This window comes from Cebus imitator, unplaced genomic scaffold (assembly GCF_001604975.1).
Source record: "Cebus imitator isolate Cc_AM_T3 unplaced genomic scaffold, Cebus_imitator-1.0 Scaffold68, whole genome shotgun sequence".
Classification (NCBI taxonomy): Eukaryota; Metazoa; Chordata; class Mammalia; order Primates; family Cebidae; genus Cebus; species Cebus imitator.
Genome location: NW_016107383.1, coordinates 4,227,477 through 4,250,880, shown reverse-complemented (window position 1 = coordinate 4,250,880; position 23,404 = coordinate 4,227,477). Strand labels below are relative to the sequence as shown.

Here is a 23,404-nt window from a genome sequence, read left to right as displayed (position 1 = left end):
TTTTTTTCCTGAGACAGAGTCTTGCCCTGCTGCCCAGGCTGGAGTGCAGTGGCAGGATCTTGGCTCGCTGCAACCTTCACCTTCCAGGTTCAAGTGATTTCCCTGCCTCAGCCTCCCAAATACCTGGGACTACAGGCATGCACCACTACGCCCAGCTCATTTTTGTATTTTTAGTAGGGGTTTTACCATGTTGTCCAGGCTGGTCTCAAAATCCTGAACTCAAGTAATCCACCTGCCTTGGCCTCCCAAAGTGCTGGGATTACAGATGTGAGCCACCATGCCCAGACCACTATTTGCTTTCTATCACCATAGGTTACTTTGTATTTTTCAGAATGACATTGATCCTTTCCTGTGCTTATATGCCATTTGTCCCTTGGAGACATGTCTGTTTAAATATTTTGCTAAAATTTTAATTCGTTAATTACACATATTGATAATAATAAATAACATTATTTTTATTATTATTGAATTTTGAGGCTTCTTTATATATCCTAGATACAAGCCCTTTGCCAGATATATGATCTGTAAATATTTTCTCCCAGTGTAAGATTTGTCTTTATATTTCTTCTCACAATATCTTTTTTCTTTTTCTTTTTCTTTTTTTTTTTTTTTTTTTTTTTTTTTTTTTTTTTTTTTAAGACAGTCTTACTCTTTCACCCAGGCTGAACTGCAGTGGCATGATCACAGCAGATCACTGCAGCCTTGAACTCCTGGGCTCAAGCAATCCTCCCACCTTAGCCTCAGGCATTTGCCAACACACCCAGCTAATATATATATATATTTTTTTTATAGAAACAGGGTCTCACCATGTTGCCCAGGTTGGTCTCAAAGTCCTGGGCTCAAGCAACTCTTCCACCTCAGCCTCCCAAAGTGCTGGGATTATAGGCATCAGCCAATACACAGTGTCCTTTGAAGAAGAGTTTATAATATTGATGGAGTTCATTTTTTTTTATATATATCATGCTTTTTGTGTCATAAATGAGAAATAATTGCCCAAAGGTTATAAAGATATTTCTCTTATGTTTCTATTATAAGTTGTATATTTATGTGTTTCACATTTAGATCCATGATCTATTTTCAGTCAACTTTTGTATATGGCTCAAGGTAAACCAAAGTTTCTCCTTATTTGTATTTGCAAATTGTTTGGTACCATTTGTTGGAAATTTGAATGAAACTCTTTCTTCACTTTGTGGAAAATCAGTTGACCATATGTGTGTTGGTCTCTCTACTTTGGTTTCTGGATTATCTATTTTATACCATTGATCTATTTGCCTACATTAACATAAATATATTACTATAACCTCATGATAAGTCTAAAATCAGATAGTATAAATTTTGTTTTTCATTTTGAAAATCGATTTGGCTAGTCTAGGTCCATTGTATTTCCCTACAAGTTTTATGGATTTTCACTGTGATTGCATTCAATCTACAGGTCAACTTGGAAAAATTTAAAAATATTTAGTCTTCGGATCCATGGACATAGTATATCTATCTCTCCATTTGTTCAAGCCTGATTAAATTAACTTCAGCAATGTTTTATAGTTTTCAGTGTACAGGTATTGTATATCTTTTGTCAAATTAATCTTTAAATATTATGAGTTTTACTTTGTTGAATGCTATATATTTTTACATTCCTATAAATAGTTTGAGATTTGTTCTGGAATATATTCAAATTACCTGGAAATTTAAAAGTTTGATTCTTTGGGGTCGTATTATATAGTTTTGTTATAGGCTGGGCATGGTGGCTCACACCTGTAATCCCAGTACTTTGGGAGGCTGAGGCAAGTGGATCACCTGAAGTCAGGAGTTCGAGACCAGCCTGGCCAATATGGTGAAACCCTGTCTCTACTAAAAATACAAAAATTAGCCAGGCATGGTGGTGGGCACCTGTAATCCCAGCTCCTCAGGAGGCTGAGGCAGGAGAATCACTTGAACCCAGGAGGCAGAGGTTGCAGTGAGCCAAGATCATGCTGTTGCACTCCCACCTGGGCAACAGAACAAGAGTCCTTCTCAAAATAAATAAATAAATAAATAAATAAATAAAGTTGTGTTATGTAGGATCAGAGAAGCATTTTATCTAGGATTAATTTTTTCCCACTAGTGAAATAAAGCCCTTCTGAGGACTTTGTCAATGCCTCATGAATTATACTGTCACAGGATCCTTGGGGTGTTGCTTTGTCAGCTGGAAACCTCTGTGGCAGTTTGTGCTTTTGCCCAAGTTTTGCTCAGGCCTGCTGGGCTCTTTCCACTCACTTGGCCTGTCAGGCTGCACTTGGCTCATGCTACCAGTCTCAATCCCATGTTTGCCAAGGGCAAGCCAGTTGCAGAGTGGTGAGAGGTATGTGAGAGGGCGAGCATGGGGTCCGGCCACTGTCCACAACCAGGCACACTGGGGGTGGTGGGGCAGGCAGCCCCAGGCACTGGCACGAGTGCCAGCTCTTTGTGAAGCTGAAGCTGGACCAGGCATACCACAAGCAGTTTTCACTTTAGGCACTGGGGAATGCAGTGGCACTCGGAAGCTTGGAGACACCAGGAACCACAGAGCCCCAAAAGGGGTGGAACAGCCCTGGCTCAGGAAGCTTCTAGGTCTGGGTTCCCTGAACGGTCGCAGTTCTTCTCTCTTCTCTTCTCTCTTCTCTACTTCTCGTGCTTGAAACATGGTGAGTGGGGTGGGGCCGGGGACGAGGGTGTGTTTCAGACCTGTTTGTATTACAGCTCTTTCAGTCCCATCATTCAGCAGGTCCCAAGTTCTTGTCCCATGTCCAGGAAGAATGAGGTACATGGACAACTGGAGAGTGCACAAGGCAAAGAGGTGCTTTATAGAGCTATAGTGCAGCTCTCTGGAGACCTGAAGTGGGTAGCTTCTTTCTGTAGGCAGGTTGTCTCAATGTCTCTTCAGCTCTCTGCTGGGAGGAGACCTACGTTGGGAAGCTCCTCTCCACAGGTAGATCATTTTATCATCTACCCTAGTCTGGCTGAGTCTGGGGTTTTCATGGGTTTCAGAGGGGAGGGAAGTGCATGCTGATTGGTCCATGGGCAGGCCTCGAAAGTACACCATAAGTTCTCACTGTGGTCCACAGAACTGGAGGCTCAGGCCCCAGGCTTCATGTCATCCCTGGCTTGAAGGTCGGTCTTCATCAAGGGCCCGCCACTTTCCATCCAGGAGCCTGTCCACATTCATGCTGCCCAGGCTGTTTGTGCCAAGGGGCATCTGCAGGCCAATGCCAAGCCACCCTCAGCCCCACCTTGGCCTCCCTCCCATGCTCGTCTGTACCTTAAGACTGGAGGGGTTCGAGGCAGCAAGGGCCTGATGTGTCAGTACAGCCCTGAGTGCAGGCACACCTGGCCAGGTCACAACAGTGCCCAAGCTTGGCCACAATCTGCTGCCATTGGAGTGGGTGCCGAGAGTAGGCAGAAGCCAGCCAGTGAGAACAGGAACCTCCAAGCCTGCAAGGGCAGGAGGCCTTCCCCAAAAGCACAGGGATGCCCTGGTTCACAGCTGCAGCTTGGGCAGCTGCAGCTGTGCCTGGAAGGGCGGGGGTCCTACCCCTCTAACTGAGAAGGAGGGGCAGCGTCCACCTATTCCCAGCTCCCCTGCCAACTCCATGGAACATGCAGCCTTGGCAGCACCACCCCCACTGCAACTGGTGTCTTTGTAGCAGCCACTCCAGACAGGCCACTGCTGCCATCAGTACTATTTTCTGTTCTTGCTGGTATAAGCAGGCAATCTTCATGGCTTTATGTGAAATCTTAAGGGCTGTGTCCTCTAATCCTTCTGAATGGTTGTTTTTCTGGTGGCCTTATTATCTTCCTTTTACTGATGAAGAGTCTGAGGCTTGGAGAGATTAAGTTACTCACAGAGAGCCATTCAGTTTATAACTGGTGGTACTAAGAATGGAGTCTAGGTCTTTCTGGTCCAAAGCCATGTACTTCAATGACAAGACTATATTCATCTTCCTGAAGCCCTATTTAAATCATATCATTCCCCAGTTTTGATTGCTACTCCTGAATTACATATGTTTTTCATCCTTACTTTATAGTCCTGAAAACGCATGTACTATAGTGACTCCAACTCTGTGTAAATCTCTTCAAATCCAACCAAAACATTTGATGTTTTCTCTCCTCCCTAGTATTGCTGTGTATTTTCTGGCTGTTGTGTTATTGCCTGTGTTTTTTCCTCTGTCTTAAATATCCAGCCCTTCTAATTTCCATAGGGCAAACATCATACTGACCCTGCATAATTTATCTTACAAAATACATCATTCATTCATTCACTTACTTATATCGAACATTGGCCACTACAAAGAGCATCTGATCAAGGCTGTTTTGAGTCTTTGCTCCTTCCCTGTATCCGGGAATGTCACTCTACTCAGAACCCTTTAGCAAAGCATTTTGTATCTATTTCTCCAACATTTTGCCACATTTTATAGTATTTGTATGCTTTTTCTCCCTCTTCTATATAACTTTGTCCTTGTATTAACATGAATGTCTAGCACAGTATTTAATAGGTGCCCACTGAACACTTACTAAATTGAATTATACATTTAAAAATCTGGATATCCTGGGACACATAAGAATTGGTAAATATAGTAGTATTTGTTTTTAATTTACATTCAGCCAGTTAAAACATACTGAGTACAAAGGTTTTCTTAGATGAGTAATGAGGACATACATAGAGCCCTTTCAAAACATGAGGCTCTGGCCCACATGGAGCCTTGATATCTAGTGTTTCTCCAACAAGCTTCTGGAGCACAAAAGGAAATCTCAACTTCATCCTTCTACCCACAGAAAATGGCATTAACATCTTAAAGCAAGTTGACTGAAAGACATTTGGATCCAAGCAAGCAATATTAAGCCAAATTTTCACACTAACACAATCTGATGTTATCTTATACCACAGATGTTTGTTCTGTGTTGGCTTGAGTTATCATGTATTATTATCATTGCCATGTAAAGTGCCGCTGAAATGAAAGGGGTTGCTATCAATGGGTCTTTTTAAAGTTACTGAGCTGCAGAGCAACTCTGCTTGAGCTGGAATAATAGATACAGCAGATCCCCCAGCTAATTCCATGTAAGTTTGGTGCCATTTTATAGTTTCCCTTGCCTTCAACTAAAACAGGATAGTGACTTTGAAATTATTCATTGCAAAAGACTGAAAATAAGTCATGCAATAATGCTACATATTATGAAAAAAGATATGCTTTATGATACAGAAAGAATTTAATGCTGGATAGAAATGCTTGGATTTACTTCTATGCCTGTGACAATTTCACTGAACTAGTTAATTTCACTGGATTAACCCAAGGTTACCATGAACCTTGCAAATATCAAAAAAAAAAAAATTATAAAAAAAAAAAAAAAAAAAAAAACAGTAAAAAAAAAAAAAAAAAAAAAAAAAAACAATAAAAATTCAGGCTGCTTCACCTTATTCAACTCTGTGTGCATGGATACTGCTGATTTGGACACGTACCATTTCCTTTTAATTATTCATCCTTCTAGAAGCTGGATAGACTAGACATGTGCTAAGGTGTGTTATGAAAAATAATGAAATCTCTGACATAGGCACCCTCCCCACCTCGTGTTCCATTTAGTTGATTTACCAACACAGGAATACACTGAGGCTCTTGTCCAGGGAGCACCCTAGCATCTCCTTCCTTGGGGCATGTGAATTTCCAATCCAGTCCAGGCTACATCAATGGGCATCCTTCTGGTGTCCATGCAATTTACATCAGTGAGCACTGATTGGGCACCTATGGTATGCCAGACAGAATGCTGAGTTTTACACTGGATACAGTATGATCTCCTGCTTTGAGCCTCTCATGATTGAATAAAACTATAAAGAACTTTAGGATACTATATTATAAACTATTATTAGATGTGGGCCATTCCCCTAAAAACACTGTTTGTCGACCACATTCAACAATGATGTATCTGGTCTGTGTGTTCTGAGCATTAGATTGTCATTTTAATTTAGGGTTGAGTCCATTCTAACTTTGGGAAAATGCAACAGCATTTCCTACCCAGAGCTTAATAGAAATAAGAAAAAAGATTAAATGGCTTGATTGAACCCACACATTATAATACATTAGATATAATATACTAAATTAGATACAAATAAATACGTATGTGGATATTCATTACACACATATATACACAGAATTAAAGTTTAATAATGAAGCCATAACCAATATGCAGATCTAACTAAAATTTAATTATAGCATAATCAGTCTTGCTAACAGTGTCACCCAAGAGAATGTCACCATCATGGTGGGATCTAATTTTCTAGTTTATCTCCTGGTTTTATGCCTATTTGCTACATCCCCTTGCTGTCCAAAACTGGTCCCTTGCTAGGTTGTTTGCTTACTTTTTTATACCAAGTCTGGCATACTGTTACAAAAGATTGTCATTTTATTTTTCTGTCATTGCTCCCCAGGTTCGGGTTTTAAGTGTTAGATATTTTACTGTAACCCATGCTATTATTATTCCTAATTTTCTATTGCACAAATGTTTGTAGTGCTGGGCAATAGGAGATGCAATGCCTATTCTGCATGCTGCCTCTTACAACCATATAGTTTCTTGGTGTTTTCTAAAATTTAGTGATATGATCTCTATAGAACACCCTGGACCTCAGAAAGAGAAAGAAGAACTTCCAGGCTAAGTGCTTCCTGAAAAGTTTTCTGCATTGTGCAAAAAGTTATTTGTGCTCTTCTTTCTTCCTGGGGCTTCTGTGAATAATCAATACATGCACATGTATGTGAGATCTGCATAATAATAACAGTATGCACAGCGTGTCATGGGAACACAAAGGAAAGGATTAATTCTGAAAGGACAGTGATGTGTGATGACAATGACTAGAAATTTTGGTCTGATGGAGGCAGTATGGAAGGGCATCCCATGCATAGGGAAGATCAGATACAAATACGAGAATGTATTGAAGTGGGTGACATGCTTAAAAAATAGGTAGCCCAGTGTGATTAGAGTACAGGAGGGGTGAAATGAGATGAAGCTGAAAAGGGAGGAAGATTTTTGAGGCCCTTGAGTGCCATGATAAAGATTTTGGCATTATTCTTTATTTTGTGTGTATGTGTGCTTTAGTATGTGTGTGCTTGTGTTTATGTGTTTGTGTGTGCACGTGCATGCTTGTGTGTGTGTATTCTTTGACTTTTGCTTAAGCAGGCATTGACGTGATCTAGTTTTCTTTTTCCAAAGGTAATTGGCTGCAGTGTAGTGGACGGACTGGGGTAGTGAAGGATAGTGGCAGTAGACCAGTTAGGATCACCGCAGTAACCCAAATGAAAGACAAAGAGGATCTAAATGGGGAAGGTAGCAGAGACACTGGGAGAGAAATTCCTTTGAGATGTAGATTAAAGAGATTTAAAACAAATTGGATGACTAGGATAAATAAAAAGTAAGAATTAAGGGTGAAAGCTCAGGTTTCTAAATTGAAGAACTGGATAGATTGTGAAACCACTAATTCAGATATTAAATATAGAAGGTAGAAGGGTTTTTGCTTTTGAAGGATATGGGGGAAGGGGAAAGGTAGAGATACCACATTGACCTAGAGTAACCCTCAACCCATGGTGTAGCCTCTGGTCATCTCCCATCTCAAGCAGTATCAAAGGGCAAGTTCAGTTCTAAGGCCAAGAAGGGAAATCAAGCTTAAGACAGCCAAGGCAAGGAAGAATATGCCTGGAGCATGGAAGCCAGTCTCGTAACTGGCACCTTAATATCAAGCCATTTGAGTCTGGGCTATCTATATAAGTTGGTTTTTTCTCTCTTTGCAGAAGGAAGTAGATTATATGTTTGGCCAAATTTTTGTTACCCCTTTCTGTATCCACCGCTTTCAGTATATTTTGCAGTTCCTCCCGCAAAAGACAGAGTGTAGTTTCCTTTCCCTTGACTTTGAGTTTGACCAATGAGATGCTAGTAGATTTGACATGAGCAAAAGCCTGAAATGTGCTTATGCAATGGGGCTTGCCCTTTGGCTCTTCACTCATCCCTATTAGGACTACTTTCTTTCAGGTAGCTGTTTCCCCTTTACCCGGGTTCTACAACAAACACTCAAGACACAGAGCCAATTCAGCAGCTACCACTTGAACCTAACCCACCCAACCCTACATGAGGAGAAATAAATAATTATTTTATGGCACTGAGTTGTGAGATATTTTGTTATAGAGTGCAAACTAACTGACAGTCACCGAGTGAAAAATATGCTTATGAGCAGTGATCCTCTGGCCTCCCTTGCCAGCTCTCATTAGCCAGCCAAGGGGTTAGAAATGTCTGGCATAGCCCACAGCTTATCAAATGTACATGTATTAAACAGATCTATTCACAGTAATTGTGTAACATTTCATGGACTTTCAGTCACCATTTCTAAAAATTCACTTCTGATTATGAACGGTGTTGTACTTGCGTTGCATAAAGCACTGGGAACAAATTCCACTACCAGTGGTGGACCTTTCCAAACCTTAATTTCTCCTGAATCAAGAAATTTTTGGCTGGGCACGATGGCTCAGGCCTATAATCCCAGCATTGTGGGAGGCTGAGGCGGGTAAATTGCTTGAGCCTAGGGATTCAAGACAGCTTGGGAAACATGGTGAAACCTTGTCTCTACAAAGAAATACAAAAATTATCCAGGTATGATCGTGCACACCTTAGTCCCAGCTATTCAGGAGGCTGAGGCAGGAGGACTATTTGAGACTGGCAGGCAAAGTTTGCAGTGAGCTGATCTTGTGCCATTGCACTATAGCCTGGGCAAGAGAGCAACTCTGTCAAAAGAAAGAGAGAAAGAAAAAAGGAAAGAGAGAAAAAAGGAATGAAAGAAAGAAAGTGGGGGAAGGGAGGGAGGGAAGGAGAGAGAGAGAAAAGAAAAAAAAAATTCTTGCTGTTCTGAATCTCAGTTTCTTACTTCAGTCTTAAATCTTAAATGTTCTACTTTTTTAGTGGGGGTGGTGGCAGCTAGTTCTGTGTTCTGGGGATGTAGAATCTAGTCAGATCCCAACTTTAAATTCTTGAAGACAAGTATTAAGTAGAACTTTGGCCTGTCTTTCTCTGGGTAAACAACCCAAACTCATTTAACCTTTCTTCAGAGGTTCTATTTGCCAATTATTTGACCATCTTTCTGCTCTTTTCTGAACCCCCTTCTGCTTTGTTATATGTCTTGTAAGTTTTAAAGACCAAAATTGGACATGCTTTTTATATCTGAGTCGGCGCTAAATCTAATCTCTTCACTCTTGGGTCTTGAGGAAGATGGCAGGTCAGATACCTTAAGGTTGAGGTGGCTTCCATTTCATTACTACAAACAGTCTGTACTCCCCATGGATTTCCCAGCCCCGCTTAGGACTCCGCATGTTATGTCTTTTGCATTGATTTTTGGTACTTCAAAATCTTTGTCTTTGGTTCCTGCCATGATCACTCCAGGTTTTTGATGATTGCTGTTTATTTTTAAAATTTCTTCTTCTTCAAAAATGAACAGAGCATGACTGGGCTGTAGGACAATATCACCAGTTAAATTTTAGTGTAATTAGAGGTCCACACAGGAGGGGTTAAAAAACATTTGAAGACATAATGGCTAAATATTTTCCAAACTTGATAAAAAGTATACACTGAAACACCCAAGAAGCTCAACAAAACTCAAGCACAAGAAACATAAAAAGGAGATATCAACGGTATATTTTAACCAATATTATTAAAACTAGTGATAAAAAGAACAATTTTTAAAGCAGCTAGAGAAAAATAGACTTGCGAAAAGAGCAAAGGTAAGGATGATAACAGATTTCTCAGTAGAAATAATGTGAGATAGAAAACAGTGTAGAAACATTTTAAGATACTGTAAGAAAAAAGTCCATCAAAATAGAATTTTTAAAAAAATCGTTTTTAGAGATAAGTCTTACTATGTTGCATAGGCTGGACTTGAACTCTGGCTCAAGTGATCCCCTCACCTCCTCCCAAGAGGCCAGGACTACAGGTGTGTGCCATTATGCCTGACTTTCCAAGAATTTTTTATCCCCAAACAACACCTTTCAAAATGAAGGCCAAATAAATATATTTTCAGATGTATATAGAGCCAAAAAAATTCATCAGCAACAGACTTGCATTTAAAACACAATGAAAATAATACCATGTGGAAATTTGGATCTACACAAAGGAAAGAAGAATCTTGGAACTGGTAAATATAAACATCTCCTTCCTATTTTAATTTCTTTAAGACATAATCAGTTATTTAAAGCAACAATAATAATGTCCAGGAGTGGTGGCTCATGCCTGCAATTTCAGCATGGGTGGCCAACGCAGGAGGATCACTTGAGGCAGGGAGTCTGAGACCAGCCTGGGTAACATAGCAGGGCCCATCTCTACAAAAAATTTAAAACAAAAATAACTGGAATAAAAAATAGTATTTAATTTTTCTTAATTTAAAAATAAAAATAGCTGGAGTAAAAATAGTATTAGAGGTATATGCCTGTAGTACTAGCTACTCAGGAGGCCAAGAGGAAGGGATCACTTAACCCTAGAAGTGCAAGGCTGCAGTGAGATATGACTGCACCACTGCACTCTAGTGTGGGGGACAAAGCAAGACTCTGTCTCTAAAAAAAGGGAAAAAACAAGAATAATGATGTATTGTAATATTTATAACATGTAGATGTAAAATTGCAACAATAGTATAAAGGAAGAAAGAACAAGTATACTGAAGTAAAATTCTTAAACTACAGGTGAAATAATATAATAGACTTGAAGGTATGTGACCTTTGAAGATGTACATCATAAATACAGAAGCAGAGTTTCTCAATAGAGGCACTATTGACATTTGGAACTAGATAACTCTTTGTTGTGAGGGCTGTCCTGTACATAGAAGGATGTTCTATGTAATAGCATCTTTGGTCTGATATATAGTATAAAGTAGCATCCTTGGCCTCTACTCACCATATCGCAGTAGCACCTCGTCTGTTATAACAATTAAAAATGTCTTCAGACTTTATTAAATTCCTCTGGTGGTGGGAAGGGAGCGGGGCAAAACCACTTTCAGTTGAGAATCACTGGGATTAAATAATTCAAGACAATGTGGTATTTGTTGTAAGATGAACAAATAGATCAGTGTTACAGAACAGAGTCCAAAAATAGACCCAAATGTTTATAGTCAATTAATTTTCAACAAAAGTGATTCAGTTGATAATGATGGTCTTTTTAACAAACAATGCTAGAACAATCTGCTATCCATATCCAAAAAAATTTAAAAATAAAAACTTCATATCTCATATTATGGTAAAGTAACTAAAAATGGATCATGAGCATAAATGCAAAACTTAAAACTATAAAACTTCTAGAATAAAACATACTAGAAAATTTGGGGAACCATCAGTTAGGCAGAGATATCTTAGCGCACCAAATAACACACCCAGAGAAGAAAAAAGTTATATTTTTCATCAAAATTAAAAATTTCTGTTCTTTGAAAGATATTGTTAGAAGAAAAAAACTGAAAGGCCTTGAACACAGAAGATATAAAGAATACTCCACATTCAGTTGTGAGGAGATAAACCCAATAAAAATGAGCAAAAGATCTGAAGGTATACAAATGGAAAATAAGCTTATGTAAAAATCTTGAACATCATTAGTTTTTAGGTGAACACACAAAACCACAATGAGCTATCACTTCACATCTACCAGCATGGCTAGAATAAAAACATGTATAATTTCAAGTGTTGGTGAGAATGTGGAAAAACTGGAATCCTCACGAACTGCTGATGGGCTTATGCCTGTAATCCCAACATTTTGGGAGGCATAGGTGGGAGAATTGATTGAGCCTGGGAGTTTAAGGTGGTAGTGAGCTGTGATTGTGCCACTGCACCACTCAGCCTGGGCTATAGAATAAGACTTTGCCTCAAAAAACAAAAACAAACAAACAAACAAAAACATTAAGCATACGTTCCCCATATGACCTAGTAATAATAATGTAGGCATATACTGAAGAAAAATGAAAATGTATGTATGTCCACGCAAAGTTTGGCATGCAATGTTTATAGCAGCCTTATTCATAATTACCAAAAAAGTAGAAACAAGCAAAATGTCCATCAACTGGTGAATGGATAAGCAAAATACGATATAACCATAAAATAGAACTACTATTCAGCAAGTAAAAATAACAGACCATCGAACATGCTATAATATGGGTAAAAAGTGAAATGAAAGAAGAAAGATATAAATAACCACAATTACATGATTGTGCTATATGAAATGCTCAGAAAGGCAAATCTGTTAGAAAGAAAGTATATTAGGATTGTCCGTGACTGGAGATAGAAATGGGGATTAAGTGTACAAAGGTGGGAGAGATTTTTTGGTGGGAGAAGATGATGGAAATATCCTAAAACTGGATTGCAGTATTGGTTGTATTCTGCAAAGTTTCCAAAAATCATTAAATTATATACTTGAGGTTTATATATTATATCTCAAAGAATCAGTTTTTTTAAAGGAGATCAAAATGTATGTACATTTTTTTTTCTAATTAAGACTTTTTTTGATACTATTTTTTAAATTGCATTTAAGGTTTTGGAGTACATGCGAAGAACATACAAGATTGTTGCATAGGTACACACGTGGCAGGGTGGTTTGCTGCCTTCCTCCCCATCACCTATATCTGGCATTTCTCCCCATGCTCTCTCCCCTAATTCCCCATCCCCTGCTGTCCCTCCCCTATTTCCCCCTGACAGTCACCAGTGTATGATGCTCCCTTCCTTGTGTCCATGTATTCTCATTCTTCAACACACACCTATGAGTGAGAACATGCGGTGTTTGAATTTCTGTTCTTGCGTCAGTTTGCTGAGAATGATGGTTTCCAGGTTCATCCATATCCCTACAAAGGATGCAAACTCATCGTTTTTGATGGCTGCATAGTATTCCATGGTGTATATGTGCCACATTTTTCCTGTCCAGTCTTTCATCGATGGGCATTTGGGTTGGTTCTAGGTCTTTGTTATTGTAAACAGTGCTGCAGTGAACATTTGTGTGCATGTGTCCTTATAGTAGAATGATTTATGATCCTCTGGATATATACCCAGTAATGGGATTGCTGGGTCAAATGGAATTTATATTTCTAGTCCTTGAGGAATCGCCACACTGTCTTCCACAATGGTTGAACTAATTTACACTCCCACCAACAGTGTGAAAGTGTTCCTATTTCTCCACATCCTCTCCAGCATCTGTTGTCTCCAGATTGTTTAATGATCAGCATTCTAGCTGGTGTGAGATGGTATCTCAATGTAGTTTTGATTTGCATTTCTCTAATGACCAGTGATGGCAAGCATTTTTTCATATGTTTGTTGGCTTCATACATGTCTTTTTTTTTGTAAAGTGCCTGTTCATATCCTTTGCCCACTTTTGAATGGGTTTGTTTGTTTTTTCTTGTAAATCTATTTTAGTTCTTTGTAGGTTCTGGATTATCAGCACTTTGTCAGATAGGTAGACTGCAAAAATTGTTTCCCATTCTCTTGGTTGCTGATTCACTCTAATAACTGTTTCTTTTGCTGTGCAGAAGCTGTGGAGTTTGATTAGGTCCCATTTGTCTACTTAGGCTTTTGTTGTCAATGCTTTTGGTGTTTTGGTCATGAAGTCCTTGCCTATGACTATGTCCTGAATGGTTTTGCCTAGATTTTCTTCTAGGGTTTTTATGGTGTTAGGTCTTATGTTTAAGTCTTTATTCCATCTGGAGTTAATTTTAGTGTAAGGCGTCAGGAAGGGGTCCAGTTTCTGCTTTCTGCACATGGCTAGCCAGTTTTCCCAACACCATTTATTAAACAGGGAATCCTTTCCCCATTGCTTGTTTTTCTCAGGTTTGTCAAAGATCAAATGGTTGTAGATGTGCGGTGTTGCCTCCGAGGCCTCTGTCCTGTTCCATTGGTCTATATCTCTGTTTTGGTACCAGTACCATGCTGTTTTGATTACTGTAGCCTTGTAGTATGGTTTGAAGTCCAGTAGTGCGATACCTCCTGCTTTGTTCTTTTTGCTTAGAATGGACTTGGCTATGTGGGATCTCTTTGGGTTCCATATGAAGTTTAAGGTGTTTTTTTCCAGTTCTGTGAAGAAGATCATTGGTAGCTTGATGGGGATAGCATTGAGTCTGTAAATTACTTTGGGCAGTATGGCCATTTTCACAATATTGATTCTTCCTAACCATGAGCATGGAATATTTCTCCATCTGTTTGTGTCCTCTCTTATTTTGTTGAGCAGTGGTTTGTAGTTCTCCTTGAAAAGATTCTTTATGTTTCTTGTTAATTGTATTCCTAGGTATTTTATTCTCTTTGTAGCAATTGTGAATGGCAGTTCATTCTTGATTTGGCTCTCTTTAAGTCTGTTATTAGTGTATAAGAATGCTTGTGATATTTGCACATTGATTTTGTATCCTGAGACTTTGCTGAAGTTGCTTATCAGTTTCAGGAGATTTTGGGCTGAGACGATGGGGGTCTTCTATGTATACAATCATGTCGTCTGCAAATAGAGACAATTCGACTTCCTCCTTTCCTATTTGAATATGCTTTATTTCTTTTTCTTGCCTTATTGCTCTGGCTAGAGCTTCCAATACTATACTGAATAGGAGTGGTGAAAGAGGGCATCCTGTCTAGTGCCATATGTCAAAGGGAATGCTTCCCGTTTTTGCCCATTCGGTATGATATTGGCTGTTGGGTTGTCGTAAATAGCCTTTATTATACCTGGTTTATTGAGGGTTTTTAGCATAAAGTGCTGCTGAATTTTGTCAAAGGCCTTCTCTGCATCACTTGAGATAATCATGTGGTTTTTGTCTTTGGTTCTGTTTATGTGGTGAATTATGTTTATAGACTTGCATATGTTGAACCAGCCTTGCACCCCCGGGATGAATCCTACTTGATCATGGTAGATAAGCTTTTTGCTATGCTGTTGCAATTGGTTTGCCAGTATTTTATTGAAGATATTTGCATCTATGTTAATTGTGGATGTTGGCCTGAAGTTTTCTTTTCTTACTGAATCTCTGCTGGCTTTTGGTATCAGGATGATGTTTGTCTCATAAAATGATTTGGGAAGGATTCCCTCTTTTTGGATTGTTTGGAATAGTTTCAAAAGGAATGTTACCAGCTCCTCTTTGTATGTCTGGTAGAATTTGGCTGTGTACCCATCTAGACTTGGGCTTTTTTTGGGTGGTAGTCTTTTAATTGCTGTCTCAACTTCAGCCCTTGTTATTGGTCTATTCAGGATTTCGACTTCTTCCTGGTTTAGGCTTGGGAGGATGCAAGTGTCCAGGAATTTATCCATTTCTTCCAGGTTTACTAGTTTATGTGCATAGACATGTTTGTAATAATTTCTGATGATGGTTTGTATTTCTGTGGAATCTGTGGTGATATCCCCTTTATCGTTTTTTATTTCATCTCTTTGATTGTTCTTTCTTTTTCTTTTTTATTAATCTGGCTAGTCGTCTGTCTATTTTGTTGATCTTTTCGAAAAACCATCTCCTGGATTTATTGATTTTTTGAAGGATTTTTGTGTCTCTATCTCCTTCAGTTCTGCTCTGATCTTAGCTATTTCTTGTCTTCTGCTAGGTTTTGAGTTTTTTTGATCTTGCTCCTCTACCTCTTTCAATTTTGATGATAGGGTGTCAATTTTAGACCTTTCCTTGCTTCTCATATGGGCATTTATTGCTATATATTTTCCTCTAGACACTGCTTTAAATGTGTCCCAGAGATTCTGGTACGTTGTGCCTTCATTCTCGTTGGTTTTGAAGAACATCTTTATTTCTGCCTTCATTTCATTGTTTATCCAGTCAACATTCAAGAGCCAGTTGTTCGGTTTCCATGAAGCTGTGTGGTTCTGAGTTAGTTTCTGAATTGTGAGTTCTAACTTGATTGCCCTGTGGTCTGAGAGATTGTTTGTTATGATTTCCATTATTTTGCATTTGCTGAGGAGTGATTTATTTCCAATTATGTGGTCAATTTTAGAGTAGGTGTGATGTGGTGCTAAGAAGAATGTATATTCTGTGGATTTGGGGTGGAGAGTTCTGTAAATGTCTATTAGGTTTGCTTGGTCCAGGCTTGAGGTCAAGTCCTGGATATCCTTGTTAATTTTCTGTCTCATTGACCTAATATTGACAATGAGGTGTTAAAGTCTCCCATTATTATTGTGTGGGAGTCTAAGTCTCATTGTGAGTCATTAAGAACTTGCCTTATGTATCTGGGTGTTTCTGTATTGGGTGTGTATATATTTAGGATCATTAGCTCTTCTTGTTGCATTGATCCTTTTACCATTATGTAATGTCCTTCTTTGTCTCTTGATCTTTGTTGGTTTAAAGTCTGTTTTATCTGAGATGAGAATTGTAACTCCTGCTTTTTTTGCTCTCCATTTGCTTGGTAAATCTTCCTCCATCCCTTTATTTTGAGCCTTTGTGTATCCTTGCATGTGAGAAGCGTTTCCTGGATACAGCACACTGATGGGTTTTGGCTTTTTATCCAATTTGCCAGTCTGTGTCTTTTGATTGGGGCATTTAGCCCATTTACATTTAGGGTTAATATTGTTATGTGTGAATTTGATCCTGCCCCATTTTGATGCTAGCTGGCTGTTTTGCCCATTAGTTGATGCCGTTTCTTTACTGTGTTGATGCTCTTTACCATTTGGTATGTTTTTGGAGTGGCTGGCACTGGTTGTTCCTTTCTATGTTCAGGGCTTCTTTCAGGAGCTCTTGTAAAGCAGGCCTGGTGGTGATGAAATCTCTGAGTACTTGCTTGTTCTTAAAGGATTTTATTTCTCCTTCACTTATGAAGCTTAGTTTGGCTGGCTATGAAATTCTGTGTTGAAAGTCCTTTTCTTTAAGGATGTTGAATATTGACCCCCACTCTCTTCTGGCTTGTAGGGTTTCTGCTGAGAGATCTGTTGTGAGTCTGATGGGCTTCCCCCTTTGTGTGTAACCCAACCTTTCTCTCTGGCTACCCATAGCATTTTCTCCTTCATTTCAACCCTGGTGAATCTGACGATTATGTGCCTTGGGTTGCTCTTCTTGAGGAATATCTTTGTGGTGTTTTCTGTATTTCCTGGACTTGAATATTGGCCTGCCTTACTAGGTTGGGGAAGTTTTCCTGGATAACATCCTGAAGAGTATTTTCCAGCTTGGATTCATTCTCTCCATCACATTCAGGTACACCTATCAAACGTAGATTAGGTCTTTTCACATAGTCCCATGTTTCTTGGAGATTTTGTTCATTCCTTTTTACCTTTTTTTCTCTAATCTTTCCTTCTCGTTTTATTTCATTGAGTTGATCTTCGACCTCTTATATCCTTTTTTCTGCTTGGTCAATTCAGCTGTTGAAAGTTGTGTATGCTTCGTGAAGTTCTCATGTTGTGTTTTTCAGCTCCATCAATTCACTTATATTCCTCTCTAAGTTGTTTATTCTTGTTAGCATTTTGTCAAATCTTTTTTCAAGGTTCTTAGTTTCTTTGCGTTGGGTTAGAACATGTTCTTTTAGCTCAACAAAGTTTCTTATTACCCACTTTCTGAAGCCTGTTTCTGTCAATTCATCACACTTTACATTCCACATTTTTCACTAAAAATCATAACATATATATTTGTTAATGTCATTCACAACAACTTGAAAACACTTTTTCTAATAACTACTTCATATTCCTGTATATACATATACCCAAAATTAATAGTTTCCCTCTAGATCATTCGTAATTTTAAAAAATAATGCTGATGCTGAGGCAGGAGGATCTCTTGAATCCATGACTTTGAGACCAGCCTGAGCAGCATAGCAAGACTCTATCTCAACCAGGCATGGTGGCTCATGCCTGTAATCCCAGCACTTTGGGAGGCCTAAGCAGGCAGATCACTTGAAGTCAGGAGTTTGAAACCAGCCTGGCCAACATGGTGAAATCCCGACTCGACCAAAGAAATACAAAAATTAGCTGGCATGGTGGTGCATGCCTGTAATCTCAGCTACTCTGGAGGCTGAGGCAGGAGAATCACTTGAACCCAGGTGGCAGAGTTTGCAGTGAACCAAGATCACACCACTGCTCTCCAGCTTGGGCAGACTCCATCTCAAAAAAAAAGGAAAGAAAGAAAGACTCCATCTCTACCAACACACACATACACACACACACACACACACACGCACACGCATACACACACACACACGGAAAAAAAAAATCAGCCAGGAGTAATCCTAGCTACTTAGGAGGCTAAGCTAGGAGGATCTCTTGAGCCTAGAAGTTTGACGTTACAGTGAGTTTATTGCACCACTGCACTCCAGCCTAGGCAACAGAGCAATACACTGTCTCCACAATAAAATTAAAATTAAAACAATGCTTAGTTTAATCTTTTTGTTCATATTAATTGTGTGACCTTGGACATGTTCTTCAACCTCTCTTAGCTTTAATATTCTTATAGGGCCTGGATGTGGTGGCTCACACCTGTAATCCCAGCACTTTTGGAGGCCGAGGCAGGCAGATCATCTGAGGTCAGGAGTTCAAGACCAGCCTGACCAACATGGTGAAACCCCCATCTCTACTAAAAAAAACAAAAAATTAACCAGGTGTGGTGGCACACATCTGTAATCCCAGCTACTCGGGAGCCTGAGGCAGGAGAATCGCTTGAATCCTGGAAGCAGAGGCTGCAGTCAGCCGAGATCACACCATTGCACTCCAGCCTGGGCAACAAGAGCAAAACTCCATCTTAAAAAAAAAAAAAAAATTATCATAAAAATAATGGGTATAATAGTTCCTGCTGGCTGGGTGTGGTGGCTCACGCCTGTAATCCCAACACCTGGAAACCTAGGTGGGCAGATCACATGACGTCAGGAGTTTGAGACCAGCTTGGACAACATGGTGAAACTCTGTCTCCACTAAAAATACAAAAATTAGCCCGGTATGGTGGTGTTCCTGCAATCACAGCTACTTGGGAGGCTGAGGCACAAGAACCACTTGAACCCAGGAGGCAGAGGTTGCAGTCAGCCAGGATTAAGCCACTGTACTCCAGCCTGGGTGACAGAGTAAGACTCCATATTAAAAAAAAAAAAAAAGTTCCTGCCTCTCTTAGGTACAACATAGCTGTTCTAAGCATTATATAAAATCAAGTGTGAAGCATCTAGTATGGAAATGTCAAATACCAGTTAAATGTTAGCCATCATTACTGTCCTCAGCAATCATTATAAAACTTCAAATTTATGATTATTTTCTCAGAATAGGACCATATAAGTGAAATCCCAGGGCTCATTTAAAAAACCCTGCTCTCTAAGTTAGAAGTAGCAAAAAACATTCTTGGCTCTTTTCCAGTCCCTATTCTGATACTGGGAGCCCAATGTGGTTCATCAGGTTTTGCTCTGATGCCTTGGTCTGATGCCTCTGAGAGCTCCCTGGCTCTATGCTTCCCATTTTCTCCAACTAACCCCATCAGTCTTGTGATTTCTCTCCTACTGGGAGATGGACTGTGTAGCCTTGGATAAAAAACAGTGGACAAAAGAGCAATGAGTGATAATGAATGTTATTCTTCCTCATAGGTAACATAGCTGCCTTTTCCTATGGATCGCTAATGTCTAAACACAGAGAATTGGAATATGGGGTCTTCGGGATTCTCTAGAAAGTCCAATTGGGAAAAATTGTTGGTATTTGTGTGTTCAAATCTACAGACCAATTTTCATGTAGTTATGTTGCCTGAATTTCTTAACAGGGTGGACAAGGTCCTCCGTTCTTTATCCCCATGTACTTCTCCAACTTTGTCTCTTGCTACCACCTCCCTGCAATGTGATGCTAAAATCATACAGCTGTTCTTGCTGTCTTCTCAAATGTGCCATGCCTTCTCTCCCACAAGGCTTTGCACATCATGTTCTCCTGCCTTGAACCCTCTCTGCTTACCCCTGCCCCCTTCATTTGGCTAACTCGTACTTATGATCCAGGCATCCTCTTAAACACTACATCTTCCTGGAAGTTTTCCTGTCCCCATGTCGGAGTTTGGTGCTCCATGGTTATGCTCCCATGACACCCTGTCATTACCCTTACTGGATCTAAATTGCCTGTTTATTCGCCTTTGTCCTGATCACACCATGTGGCAGCCATGGGGTTGCATCGCTTTGATCTCCCTTCAAGGAAGAACTGGCTATTTAGCTGCAAGGAGTGCAGTTAGCTGACAGCTTCCAGCTGTTAATGCCTTCAAGCTCTGCCTCAGCTTTCAAGCTGAAGCCAGGATCTTTTTGGGCGGCCCCAGCCAATGATTGAGTATCATAGTGGCACCAGGGCCAACTCAGGACTCCTTTAGCAGGAAATCTTTGGGTTGGCTGAGACTTCATCAGATCTCCACTGTGGTCTGAGGCTCTCTCTTCCTCATCCTGCCTCCTCCCTCTTTCCTTTGACAGTTGTCATATCTGCTTTTTGGCATAAGAGATTCCCCTGTCCAATCCTGCTTCCTCAGCCTTTCATGTTTACGGCTTACTCTTCAATGAGCCTCCTGAAATCCTTCCTTTGTCACCTGCATGGGCTTTCTGGAGAATCTGAGTAACACCGACAATGAGCTCTTTAAAAATAGAAACTTCATTCTTGTTCAAATTGTACCTTCAGCTCCCAGAAGAACACACAGTAGGATCTCAATAAATATCTATGAAAGGATTGAATGAATGAATGAACACTTAAGAGAGTGTTCAACATTGAATGATGTTCTGATCTTATATAATTCACAGGTGCTGGTCAACAGTCAAGAACATTCTGATTTGAAGACTCAGAATCGTTTATAAAATGCACTGCAAAATGACATAATTACACATTTTTCAAGTGAGTATTTTCCAACGGTTGGATTTATGCCAAATATATAATTTACTCCTTAGAATAATCCCATGGGCTAATATAGTTGAGCATGAGTCATAATAGATATTTGTACTTGAAATTACACAACAGCTATAAAACTGTTATTTACTATCAAAATAGCAAATTTAAAATATTACTGCTTATGTGTGGAAATCCCATCTAAATGTTGTTTTATAGAATAAAATCCAAAAGCATTAAAAACCTTTCAAAATCTAGGCTCTATTTATTTGGTGCTTGCCACACTACTGTGTGTGTGAAATATCTAGCTAGCTAACTCCTCCACTAGATTGTAAACTCCTTGAGGACAAGCAAACCAGGCACTTCTCTGAATCTTATTGCACCCCCTTTGATGTAACCCTGGCATCTAACAAGGGCTCTGTTGCATTGGAGAATATATGGATTTTTAGTACCTCAGTTGAAATACAAGCTTTATCACTTACTAATTGTGGCCTTCAGCTTTCTAAAACTCATCCTCATTTTTCTCGCCTTTAACCAAATCTCATAAGAATTTGTAGTGAGAGTTAGAGATATTTCCTTCCCTTCTTTTCTCTTTTTTTCCCTCTCCCTCTCTACCTCTTCCGACCTTCCTTGCCTTCTTTCCTCCCTCTTTCTTTCCCTTCCCCATTTTCTCCCTTCCTTGCACCAATTTTAAAATTTTTATTAATTTAATAAAATTAAAACTCATTTTAATGAATAAATTAATAATTAATATATAATAATAAATTGATAAAATTTTATTAACCTACCAAATATCATTAAATGTCTATTATGTCCCAGGCACTATACTAGGTACTTTGGAAGCAGCAGTAAGTGAAACAGACAAGGCTTATGCCCCCTGTGAACTTTCTCAGTGGGGATGAGGGTTGTCAAAAATAATTACCCAAATAATGAATATGTGCAATAATAGAAGTGGGAGGGTGGCTAAAAAATAATGCCCTCAAAGAATATGCCTGTCAAACTCTGGCGCTTGTGAATGCGATTTTATTTGGGAAAAGGGTCTTCAAAGACGTGATTAAAGATCTTGAGATAAAAAGACAATCAAGGCTTATGGGCAGAGGTGGGGCTAAATGCCATCCAAAGATCCTCACCTGAATCCTTATAAGACACACAGAGGAGAAAACACACAGAAGGGGAGGAGGCAACATGGCCACAGAGGCAGAAATTGGAAAGATGCAGCCACAACCAAGGAATGCTGGAGCTACCAGAAGCTGGAAGAGGTGAGGAAGGATTCTCTCCTAGAGCTTTAGGAGGGAACACGGCCCCACCAACACCTTTATTTTGGATTTCTGGCCTCTAGAACTGCAATAAAATACATTTCTGTGATTTTGAGCTAGCAAGTTTGTAACAAATTGTTATAGCAGCCGCAAGAAACTAACACAAGTGAGTAAATAAACAAGGATCTGGGGTTCTGGGAAATGACTGTGCAGAGACCTGAGTCCTCTCCATGTTTTCTTGCTTTCCATATTCTATGGCATGTTAGAATATTGTCTCATTTTCTAGACTCTACATTTTTCCTTCCCTGATTGATATACTCTTGCCTTGCCCTTGCCTAGAAAGTGAGAGATGAATCCCCACAGGTTTAGTTTTAATCCCTTTTGCTGTGGATTCTCTGCAGTCTATGCTTCACATTCCTAGAACACCACAGAGCTCTATCAGCCTGGGTATTTATAATGACAGACAGAGGACGGCTGCAGAGGCACGCTTACAACTCCCTAACATGCTTTTACACTTTACTGTGATGTGGTGTAAAGTATACAGGCAGATGCCATGAGTTCTGCATTTCAGTTCAGCTTAGACACCAATTGATTGAGTGCTCTTTGACAAGTCATTTAAGATACTTATGCCTCAATTTCTTCATGTGAAATGAAGGTTTCTCTGTCTTTAAAAATAACCATAATTCCATTCTCAATTTTTTTTACATTTGTGCAAAAACATTTATGTAAATTGACTTAGGGTCCTATATAACTAATTCTGTGAGTAAGACGTTCTGCAGTACACATTATCTAAAAGCAGGAGAATCTATACTCTTAGGTACTGTGCCCATCTTGGTTTTGCACAAATGATTCCCCATTAATCAGATGTAGAAGTAACACAAGTCTTGACTGTGTCCCCAGAAATCACAACTCAAAAGTCAACCTTTAGGAATTCCTTTAAAAAAAAACACAAAAGTTGTTTCATGGCGGAATTTCCCTTGGTAAGCTTGAACAAGTAGTATAAGCAAAGTTATTCAATCAAGAGATTCACCGTCATACTTCCTTTATGAGTTTGGTAATAAACAGGCCCTGGCTGGTGCCTGTAGTTTATTCATTATTATTATTACTCATTATTATAGCACATCTCTGGGTCTGTGCTCTAGGCAAACCAAGTTTAAACACATCTCTGCCCTCACTCTTCTTCCTCACCCCCATCAGCTCTATGACACAAGATAATCTTAGTCACTTATATAAACTAGAAGATATTCATCAATTAGTCCACTCCTTTTGCTTGGCACTGCAGAGATAGAAATGTGTGACACACAAATGGCTCTCGACATCAAAGAGCTTATCTGTGCAAAGACAGCCAAGGATTCATGTCAGCAGCATGTTGTGAGGACCGATGTAGGAGTGCT

The 23,404-nt window shown here is 39.5% G+C and overlaps 1 protein-coding gene across 1 annotated transcript in view; it reads left to right on the top strand.

Annotated features, from left to right (window-relative positions):
* The window catches only part of SAMD12 (sterile alpha motif domain containing 12), a 479,717-nt gene that overhangs the window by 450,464 nt on the left and 5,849 nt on the right, over window positions 1–23,404 (top strand). The window contains exon 5 of the transcript XR_005200699.1: window positions 20,673–20,763. The gene's annotated coding sequence lies outside the window, so the exon portion shown is untranslated. The remainder of the gene's footprint in view (window positions 1–20,672; window positions 20,764–23,404) is intronic.